This window comes from Coloeus monedula (assembly GCF_965178545.1).
Source record: "Coloeus monedula genome assembly, chromosome: 13".
Lineage (NCBI taxonomy): Eukaryota > Metazoa > Chordata > Aves > Passeriformes > Corvidae > Coloeus > Coloeus monedula.
The window spans coordinates 7449841-7461854 of record NC_138793.1 but is presented as its reverse complement, the minus strand read 5'-3'; positions in this window follow the sequence as shown (position 1 = coordinate 7461854).

Sequence of the window (12014 nt, the reverse complement as noted above, 5' to 3'; positions counted from 1 at the left end):
TTGTCCTTTAATATATAATTCCTTTTTTGTTTCTTCATATGTTCAGAATCTACAGCATGTCAAATAATAATTTCCTAATTTTTGTCCAATACAGATTTTTGAAATGTTGATGTTTTAATTTAACATAAACCTCTTAAATCTGAGTGTATTATTCTGTCTTTGTGTTCTCAATTCTAAATCTATTGAGACGGGGTTTTTTGTTATGTTTGGTTTGGTTTGGTTTTTTTTACAGAATCATGCCTGTAGATACTGTAGATATTGCACATACTCTAGAAAAACACAGTATTAAATACAATAAGATATAAGCTGTACTAAACCTTATTTTTGAACTGGGGTTGGCCTAATGATGGTATGCAATGGACTAAAAGAATTCCTGATGATACTGGGAATTTCTCATTTGGTGCAGCTGGTTTCTTAATCAGTGCTGGGTCCTTTCATGTGGATGACCTGACCCAGTGTATTCTACAAGCAGCATTGTGCAGTTTGTCCTGTGTTCCAGGATGACATTTTCAGGAGTTTGCCTTAGGAGGGAGGGTATAAACCTGTAATTCCAAGGCACCTGCTTTTTCTTGCCTCTGGCTCTTTGAACTTTTAATTGATCCCTCTGATTCTCCTTTATGTGGAATTCTTCTCTGGAGGAAGGACACCAATCTCCTTTCAGGGTTAATTCTATACTTAGTGAAAGAGACAGGCAAAGCAGTTTGGGGCACGAAGCAGCTCCAGTGATGCCCTCATTAGTCTCAGAAGGAAGGCAGGAGTGCAATTGCTGGGAAGAATATTCCAAGTCTTAAGTCGTGCTTCAAGATTTGGTCGTATGGCAGATAAGGAACACGAGCACATGCCTGTGCAGGGCAGTCATGGCAGCTCTTTTCCTGCCTGTTCCCTGTCCCTGAGTATTAAACGCTTTGGCACTGGTGACTCCTGTTGTCCACTGTGTCAATAACACACACAGTGGACACCTTTAGCACAGGCATCAGCTCAGTGTGAGCCCAGCACGTCTGTTTGCAGAGCTGGGTAGTGGTGACTGCTGCAAACTGCACACCACAAAAGTGGATTGCTGCAGAAAATGTGCTTTTCCTGTGTTTAAAAGTCATAGCTTGACAGTTGTGATTTAATGTGCAACATGACAGGTGCTACAGTTTGGGTCATTTTCAATCTCTTCCTCACGCGTGGGCAGCCGTGGAGGCTGGAGACACTGCTGCAGCATGTTGGTAATGTGTGCTGCAGTTTGCTTTAATCCCTGTTAAAATGCTCAAACGGCAGCTTCCAGCTGCTCTTCCATTACATGCTGAACAAGTTTTTGACAATTTTGGTCTTTGAAAGATCAAACCCACATATTTATGGGTTGGAATCGTTACTGTCCTTTTATGGTGGTTGTTTTTAACATTGATATTACCTGTGTCAGGCTCCAGGAATTCTCTGCCACCGTACCAAACCACTAAAGGAGTCTGTGTAAATGAGAAGAGCAAGTTGGCTACATAACAAAGATACAGGGTGTGCCCTCTGCATGCACTGCATCACTTGTGCTCTTTCTTTTTGGTATTGTGTGACGTGTGTCCCTTCTCCCCCCTTTTTTTCCATTTTGGACAATTTACCTCTCATTCTGGTCTCCAGTCTTCCCTTGATTTTATCTACCGTATATAAGAAATAACACGAAGAAAACAAAAATATTATAATGGGAAGAGGTTTCTGGTTTGGTTTGATTTTTTTTTTTTTTTTTTTTTTAAATTTAAGGCTAAAAATAATTTCACTGAGTGAATTATAGCCCTTGTTGATGGAGGTTTTTCTCTGAATTTTGTTTGGTTCACTGTGACAGGTTTTTTCCTTCTGTATTTCCTCAAAATATGCACCTTTTTGCTCATTGTTATGCCCAGTTACTAGCAAAGAATACTTCTATGCTTCCATATTCTGTGGTAATACCTGTTTAGTTATTACTTCTTCTGTAATGATGCAAAACCTGATGTGTTTCCATTCTCTGCATTTCAGCTCTCTTAATTTTTAATAATTTACCAGGTCACACAGAACAATGGATAAATCAATAAGCAACCAAACAGCTCATTCAAGATATTTAATATTTGCATTGTTAACTGATGTTGGTGAAAGCTAGACATTGGTAGAGCCTCTTTTGGCTCTGTATGAAAAAAAAATTAATTTATACTCTTTAGCTCTCTGTCACCAGGTACCTTTCATATATGAAAGCTATTAAATGTGCCTTTTTTTATTTCCAAAACTTCTTTTTAATTTGCTTATGAAATACGCTGGCCTAGAAATTCCTAGCAGATTTTTCTAGATGCATTTATTGTATACCTGACTGTGTTTCCACTGAAAGCTACAAACATAACTAATGATATTTTCATAGTAACACCACAACATCCATTCTTTGTGGAATTCTCTGAAAATACACATGAAATTAACTATTTTTTTTTCATTAAAATAATCATATTGTAGGAATGTTACAAGTCAAATTTGAGAAGAAGAATAAAAAAACCTAAATGTAAATGTTTTCTTGCAAAACTCCATAGAACACAAATCTAATGCTTGCCCAAAGAACCTGCATTAATGCATTAAGTGCCTTAACATCCCAATTCAAGAGAAATTAGTGTAATGTAATGGAAAAGTATAACTGAGATGGACATGACCCCAGATTAGGGCACTTTCATTGAACATTATATTCTGTGGAGTTAGTCTGAGAAATTAATTTTCCAGCTTTAATGGGTTTTATGTTCCAGGTCATAGTGGACTTGAGGGTTTATCGCTGTTGCTAAAGAGCAGAAGACCATTAAGGTTGTTACATGATTTTTGTATCAATGTCATATGTGAAGGCTAGAGGGTTTGCCAGCAAGTTTCCAAAGTTTGTACTGTGGGAACAGGGTACAATAAAGCTTTTGGAAATGTATGTCTTTGAAAATGATTCTGTTTTAATGTATATCTCAGAGCAACATTTTGACATCAGGAGAAGATGTTACTAAAGGCAGGCTTTGGTTCTAAATGGACTCAAATTCCTTAAGTATCTTGGATCAGGATCATCTTTTCAGGATAATTGCACCTCATCTTTTCTCATGCACAAGAGTATTTAATGTGATCTTCATAAAACATTAGCCACCAAAGTCATAGAGCAGGGATAAAAGTTTACCTCAGATATTGTAAAGAAAGCAATGAATTAAAAAAAAAAAAAAAAAAAGTAGAACCTTAATGCCTTACTGATTACCCTAAAATTGTTCCCATTATCAGGGAATGACAAAATCCATGAGTTAATTACCATGTATAAGGGCAAATGGAAACCTCCTGGCTGAGGATAGATTTGTTGTTCTGCAGAGTATATTTTGCTGAAGCAGGAAATGCTGTGATTGCCTCAGCTTAGGAAATAAAGGGGTAAATCCGTCCTGGAGAGGCCAGTTGTGTTTGGGAAAGAGGTCTGACTTCTGCTCACTCACTGTGAGGGAAGAAGAAATTACTGTGCCTTTCTATTTGGTTTTTGATGGAAGCTTCTTTACTTACTTTGTAGCAGTTCCTGAGTATTCTACACTGGGGAAACATAAGCTGTTCTCTGCAGTTTCCAGAGGCCTAAACAGAGTCACACAGAAGGGGATTGAGCACAGCTTTACAGAATTAGTCAGAAGGCTGGGTGTAGTACTTAAACACCCTAAAGTCACATTGTGCAGTTTGCTTTTAAGCAAATTGGTTCTGCAGGCCAAAAACCACACACAGATACTACAGCAGAGGCTGTTGTATGGACATGGCAAGAGGTAGAAGCCTGTTTAACCCTGTGCACACATAAATTTGTGTACAGCTATGTATCGATATACACACACCCATGTGGAGGCCAGCACAGGAGCATTAACCCGAGGGGGATATTGTGCTTTTGAAATTCAGGTTTTAGAACACGAAACTCCTCAGCAGTAACATTTTCCTCTTTCTGCAGGGTCTGAGACATGGTTTGTGGAAATCAGACACTGACTTGGCTCTCATATTTAAATAAAACCTGGGAATTGGGGAAGGATGTGAAATGTCCAGGTCAAGATGTAGATTAATCAAACTTTCTTGTTTAATTCGAAAGGTTTTTCTTTTGCTATCTCTTGCAAATGTCTGTATGAGAGTGGAGTGCCATTGATCAGCAATGAATCTGAAATAACATGTTGGGTCTTCTTTTGACTAGCATGTATGATTTCATAATGCAGGTTAAACTTGGCCTCTTTTCACTTACAACTTAAAATTTTTAGTGTCAAAAAAGTTTGTACTTTATATGGAAACCATAAAACAACTAATATGACTCATAAGATTTGAAAACGATTCTGGCCTGTTTAGGTACTGGAAAAATGAACAGATGCAATACATGCAATCAAACTAATTTTTTGGAAGTAGTGGAAACCCTCTTCATTTCTGGGTTAAATTGCCTGGCAGAAGTGCAGTTGCTGCCCAGCTTTCCTTTTATTCCTGTAACATTTTATGTTACACAACATTAAAAAGCTCAGTGGAAGAAATAGTAAACAATCAAAATTTTCATGAGTTAAGCTTTGAGTCCCCCATTTATCTAACTGATATAGTCTGGATATTTACTGATACAGCATTCCATGGTAGACAAATTATCCTTATGTGCTTCTAGGTATCCCCAGCAATCTGTAATAGCAAGCTTTATAGTGACAGCAAGCCAGGAACATAGTGTGTGGCAGGATTATACAGGGAAAGCTATCTGGGTTACAGAAATAAATTCTACTTCCCCAGAATAGCTGATGCTATTTCAGTCTTTAAGTCATTTAATTTAAATAGTTCCTGTCTTGAATTGTTGACAGTCTCCACATTAATGTCTTAGGTTTTTTTAAACCTTGCCATGTAGACTTTTGATGAATATGTATATATATCCCCCTCCCTCTGGTTATGGAGTTAGACACTAAAAACCGTGCAGCAGTCTGTAAAGAAAGCCTTGAAAATTAAGTAATCTGTTATTAGACTAACTTTTGAAGCACATAATATAGATTGGTCCTTTTCCAATGGCCTAGTGCTCTCTTCCTTTATCAAAAGAAAAGGAGAAATGTAAACTTTCCTGGTTAAACTGCAGAGACAGGAAAAGAAAATACAGCTGTGCTAGTGAAGCCATGCCAGTCTCTGGTGGATTTCTCCTTTTTTCCAGTTTCCCATAGTTCTCTGTGCCTGTTTTCCTTCTGCTGGTCCTTGCTGACTCTCATTAATAGTGAATATAGAGAAAGCTATTTTAGAGGGGAACCTGAACAGTCCTTATTGTCTAAAAAGAAAAAATCATGTTTGAAGCATTTTGTCATTCCAGAATGAGGATTTCACATTTCCCTTCTTCTATCCTAATTGTTATGTTATATATAGTTTTCTAACTATTTTTGTGATTCTCTTTGAAATGTAGAGCAAGAGGGGTCATTTTGGTTTCATGTAACTTTGTTTGGATTTGGGATAGACTGCTGGTCATTCCTAGTAGAAAATTTTGGTGCAGTCAGACAGCAGAGATTTGGGTGGAAATCTTTATGGAATTGAGTGGTGGGCACAAAAATATGCCTAAGCACCAGGTTTGCAACAGTAAATAGCAAAAGTAATGAATTGTACCTTGAGGTCTGAGAAGAGGAGGAACAAAAATCTTTTGAACTGGAGCTGTTTTGTGCAGCTGCCTTCTTAGTTCTAAGACCCCAGAGGAAAAGTGAACCAGGTGCAGGATGTTTTTAGCTGTTCCCTCTTCCTGCTGTCTCCAGGGTGGGCTGTGAGCTCTGGACTGGTGCCACGTGGAGGGCTGGAGGCTGGGGACAGAGGGGAACTGTGCCAGTCCTGTCACTGCTCTCTCTGGTGACTCAGAGAGACTAACAATTAGAAAGGCTTGGTTTGTATCAATATTCAGCTACCTCTCTATGATATCTGAGTCTAGCATAACTTATAAATCTAATTTATCTCTTAATTTAGTATGAGACATTCAGTCTTTAAATTTGCATGCTGTGAGAATCACTTAAAACTCAGTTCTGCCACAGTCAGTTTACTGTGTCCTCTCTGGTGCAGTATATGTTGCCTGTTTGCCTATCAAAGAATCCAGAGGGCTTTGTGAAATTTGTACAAAGTGTCTGAGAGTAGAACATGCTTAAAGGGTGGTTAGTTTAAGTGTTGCTAGCCCTTCAATTGGGAGAACTCAGAGAAATCTGAAACCACTAGTATAGAAAAGTTATTTAATGTAATAACAACAAAATGTAATTAATATTCACAGTATATTACACTTTCAGTTTAAAGAGATCATTAGAACCTTGGTTTGGGCTGCTTAATGGATATAGGCTTTGCATTTTTGAGTTACAAACATTTTTAAGTCATGAAAGAATTAGTAACACCCGATCTTAGCATAACAGCTCCTCTCATAGAATTTAATAATTAATATCAAATCTGTAAGAGGAAGTTGTTTGTGGTTCAAAATAAATTATAGAAGAAATCAACAGAGAAATCTCTCCTGGCAAGCCTTGTGTATTTATTTCTGTCTGTAAAAATAGTGCCTGATGAGAAGGGAATCTAAACTTTGCTTCCTTGCATTTAGTCATGTTTTCCTCCATCTTTGAGAAGGTTGAAATTTTTAGCTTGTTTCCTCACTACAAACAGAAGGCATCAGATTTGCTTACACAATGATACAGAAAGCACAGTGGATGTTTAAAATGAGACTTCTTGGACACCAAAGGTGGCAAATCTTGTGACAAACTCTGTCTTGATTACCCAAGATTATTCTTGTTTTGAGATTTTCATTCAACCTTCTATCTTTACAAGCTACCTGCTTGCAGTCATTGCATATTCCTATTACTTGCTTCGGTGTATTAAGTATTTCCAGTGAGTTTAATAAATTTTTTTAGCTTGGTTCAGAATTTGTCTGTGAGTATCATATTTTGGGATCACCATGAACAAGTTGGATGTATGTGCAGAGCATCTGTTGCAGTTCACCTAAAAGCACATATACCTTCTCTGTTGGCCTTGTTGGTTTGGGTTGATTTTTCTGCCCCTCACAAAGGTGAGCTTCTTTCTAAATTTTGTTGGTACTGCCAAAAAAAAAAAAAAAAAAAAGTAACTGGAAATCATTTTCCAGTAAATATTAATAACAATCTTTCCCTCTCCATGTAGTCTTCCTTATCTAAAATGAAAAGGTAAAATGTTGGATTTATTTTCTTCTCTTGTACAACCTTTATTTTAAGAGTGTTGCCTCTGTGAGTGAGCTTTCAACTAAGAAATTTCAGTATTTCTAACATGTCTATTGTCACCAGGATTTTTGTGTGAGTGTGATTTAAAATACGATTCATTTGAAAATTTCAACTGCTTTGTTTGTGCTGATCTAATTGTTGTATCCATGGAAACTGGAGGGCTAATGCCAGACAGCTGCCGAGTTCTCTTCTAAAATGTTATTGAAGTTTGTCAGTACAAAACTTCATAGGCCAGCTCCCAGTCTGCAGGCTTGGATATTGGAGATTTTCTGTGAGATTATGTAAAAGGCATGGTGAATCTTCTAAAGTAATCTTTTGTTTCACATCCCACTGTAGACTGTTATTTAACAAATTAAAAATTTGAGCTGACAGCCTCAAACACATAATGCTGTGACCTTTGGAACAGCCGGGTGGAGCAAGCAGCAGAGAGGAGTGACTGGTGTCTCAGGAGAAGTCAGTGGCAGCCTCTGGGGAAAAAGAATACGGGTAACACTCAGGAAATTGTTCATTATTGACTCAGACACTGAGGGAAACTTTACTATTGGTATAGGAGAGAGCAGCATCCCACAGTTCAAGTGAATGTATTTGAAAATTCTATCCAAAAATAGCCCCACTTGCTGGCATGGTACCAGGGTGCATTTTTAATAAAAGTAGTTTAGTTGTACTGTAGTAAAGCTTGTGTATTTGTTGTAACTTCATGGCAGATTTTTTTTTACCAGAAATAAGTAAAATGTGATATTTTAAAATATTACCATGCATAGTCTGTTGAGGATTTCTGCATTAAAGAGCAGTTCTAGGAAAGTCCGGGTCTAGTCAGTACTTTAATACAGGTATGGCTTTATTCATGAGCAGTCCTAATTGAGTCTGTGTTACCAGGGCTCCTCTAAGGGAAGATCTAAAATAAAGCTCTCTCTACTGCTTTCACCTTTTTCTATCCCAAAACTATGTTGATTCTTGAGGGCTGAACTTTGTAAGGCTTGTATCAGTTTTTACTTGACTCTTTGTTCAAAACCACTGTAGATTTCAGAGGAAGTTTTGAATACTGAAATGTGTTTTGTATTGAAATTTTTCATTGAAGGTGATTTGTCAGTGAGATTGTACTGGAGTCACCTTTCAGTACAAGATCTGTTTTTCAGCAATCAAAAATTGATTTAAGTTCATCTGGTAGGAAGCTCTGAGTAAATTAATCCTACTGCCTTAATAGATCCCTGACTGAGATGCAAATGAAATGTTTTACATCTTGTCAGTGGAATGAACACAGGAATTGTTTTTCTAAAAGTCCAGTAGAAATTGAAGTTCTGATTCTGTACCTATGAAAGTTCTGTATGAATAGGATACAGATAATTTCCTACACATTAACTGGTTTTTTGAACAAGAAATGGAAGAAGACTCAAGTCCTGCAATGACACCTTAGTGGGTTTTTTTGCTTCCCTGTCTTACACTGAACCTGTTTTCTGTGGCAGCCTTTGTACCGATGACAAAATCCTCTGCAAAAGCTCTTTTCAGGAGAGGGATGGGGATGGAATTCTGGCTTTGGGTTGAAGCCTAAAACAGGGTTTGCAGCACAGGCCAAGTCTCCCTGTGGTTTATCTACAGTGTAACTTGCTTATGAGTGCAGTGAAAAGGGAAAGATTGCTTGCACTATCCCAAAGTGGTATTTCTTTCTTCATGGAGATGTCATTCCATCTTCTGCGAGAGCATCAGCAGTCATTATAAAGCATTAATGTTGAAACTACTGGCTCTAGTCTGTAATGCCATGTAACAATCTGGTGCAAAAACACAGCATTAAAAAGCTACAGCTTTGAGGGTGGGCTGCACAAAGGTTTGTGCCAGCTCAGGCAAGAATTACTTTGGTCATGTAAACAGGGGTGCCACTAACACAAAATGCCACAAAGGCATTTAGGCAGTGTCTGTTCCTTTGTAGGAAGCCAAATGTTTTGATATCAGCTTTAAGTATTTGCATGTAAAAATTATATGTGTAGAACTAAAACTCAGCTTAAAGACATGCAGGAGTGTTTTCTGGTTTTTTGAATTAATTAAATTTAAGTCTTTTATGCTGCTTTTTAGTCTCTTGATACTGACTTCAATCACTTAGTGATTGCTCAGTTGTTTGTTAAGGCATAGCTGATTCTATTCAAAAGCAATGACAACAAAAATCTTAAAATTATTTGAAAGAATGAATCACTGCTGCCTGTGCAATAGTAAAGTCACGTAACCAATTCTTTGTTTGTCCTTGTCCTCTATCTTCTCTCTTACATAACATCTTCCATCTTGAATCCTTGCTTTGCAAGGAACTGCAGAATACTTTTGGAAGCAATAATTTCTCTAACTGAAGCTTGGTTCAGAACAGTGTTCCAGTCTGACAGGTCATTTAGGTACAGAGGAAATAGTAATGTAGCATGATGGACTAGAAGAGATAGCTGACATCCCACAGACAAATACTTGCCTCTGCTTTATGCATTTTTTTGGTGCTTTATGTTAAAATTAATAAACTGCTGCTGTCTTTGAAGGTTTATCCTTTTCTATATGCAAATTGCAGTGTTGCTAGGGCAGTGCCACTGCAATCGGTATGGGAGGGAAGGTGTCAGTTGATCACGAACATCCACTCCAGCTGTCTCTTAACCTCTGTTATATATATCCCAAAACGTACAATTTTCGTACACTTTCTTTTATTTTTGCATGACAAGTAAAGTGTTCTGAAATGAAAGCATTTAAAGTAAAGCAGAGTCATCTCCAGTACAAGACTTGGTAGTGTAATGGGGTAAAGAAATTTTTTAGCCAATTGAGGTGATGAGATATTTAATATAAAGGCTTCAAGATACAAATGAGTTCTCATAAGCACACTATTAACCTGATCTAAGGTAATGAATACTCCAGTATTGGGAGGCAGGTGGCATTAAGGTAAAAAAAAAATATCCAGAAGCAGTAGATTCATTTTGTCACTTGAGGCTTGATGCAAAGCTCATGTGAATCATGGAACTGAAAGAGGCTGACAGGTCTGAATCTGAAAACTTGCATTGTGAAGAAACCTTAATTTGAGAAGGTTGGTGCGCTCTCTCTTTGTCTTGGCCAATGTGTCAAAGGACAGGAAGGACATTATGATGTCTGCATGATAAGAGGATTTTGGAAACAAAAGATAAATTAGATCCAAATACTATTAATTGTTTTCATGTTCTCATTTCTCACTATAAAAATTTTTTAATACATCTAACAAAAAAAAACTTTCAAGGCTAAGATCTCGCAATATATTTGCATTTTTAAAATATATATTAAATTATTCCAATACTTCTTGTTTATATGTGGCATAAAAGATGTTAGCAGACCACATACAGGAGGAGGGACTGTAGCCTCCCCAAGCATGGTAGTTAAGCAGGTGCCTTCCTACTCATCAAGGAGAGGCATGGGAACCTGTCAAGGCTCTGGAGCAAAAGTCTCTTGCATCTTTCCCGTGAAACATCTGCGCTTTGAAGAGAGAGAGCATTTATTGCAGCTAGAAATATACAACATATTTGGCTGGGTGCTGTGGGGGTAGTTACTTGTCATTTGGTTGAGAGAAGAAAAATTTCTAACCATACATCAGGCTCTTTCCAGCAGAGATCAAAAAATCAGACTGCCAACCTCGACTTCCCATTTTGGAGGATTCTTGTGAATACAATAACTTACCATTTCCAGCAGCATACCAGTGATGTGTGTACAGTCTTTTGGGAATATTTTTGATGTTACTGCCTTGGCTGGAGTAAAATCAGGCACAGGAATAAAGCTGGAATGAGGCTGATTAGTGGTAGCCTCTGCTGTCTGCATGTACAGGAACAGCTTACAAAATATCCTCTGATCTGCCCGAAATCTTTTGGCCTTCCAGCCAACAGGAGGCATCAGTGATGCACAGGGCTTGTCAGTCCAAGGCCTCCAGTGCGGGTCTGGCTGGTAACAGTGGTGAGAGCACACACAGGTAAGGATGAGGTGGGACTGTTCATTGATATTTTTACCATCATATCTTCCACATGTACTCTGAGATGGTAAGGAGGCCAGGAAGCACGTTTTAAAAGTGATTTCCCTGTGCCCAGAGTGCTTGCAGGGTTTACAGCAGCCATGCTTGGCCATGTGACAAAACACCCTTCTTGAGTTCATTTGCCTGGCTCTCTAGCCATCTCTTTTTTTCTGATTTTACACTTGGGTCTTCTACATCCTTGGAGAAGGGGAAATCACCAAAAGTAAGACGAAAGCACAGCAAGTACTTAAATCATTTCACCTGTATTTAAACCTCTTGAGATCCCTACTACTGCAGAGAAAACATCATTGGGAAGGACATTTGTTCACTAAGAAAAGCATTTTGGATTTAGTTAGCTCAGTCTGGAGACATGGCATGAAACTGTAGGGAGTCATTTTTGCATTCTTACAGTCAGTTTTCTTTTTTCTTGCAATGCTTTTATGTCCTAGCCAGCAATGTTAAACACCTTCCAAGTATATGGGAATCTCTGTTAACATTTTCTTTCTGGTTTGTTTTTACTATTTATCATTGATTATAGAGCGGATGCACAAACACTGCAGGTTAACAGAATGTGGTACAAACTTCTCTAAGCACATGGTTCATGTTTCCTTTAGAAATGTTGCAGCATTATTTATCTTCAGGCAATGCAAGTTCAGCTGTGCAGCAGACCTCACTAAATACACGTAGCCTGTCACTGGAACCCAGAAATCTGTGGGGTTTGCTTGCCCACAACTCAGTCACCTGCTGTGAGGGTCTGAGGTGCAGCCAGGTGACTCCTCCATGAGCAGCACCAGTACTTCCAGCTTTACTGGCACAGCTGACAGCCCTGCTGCAGGGACCACTGACTG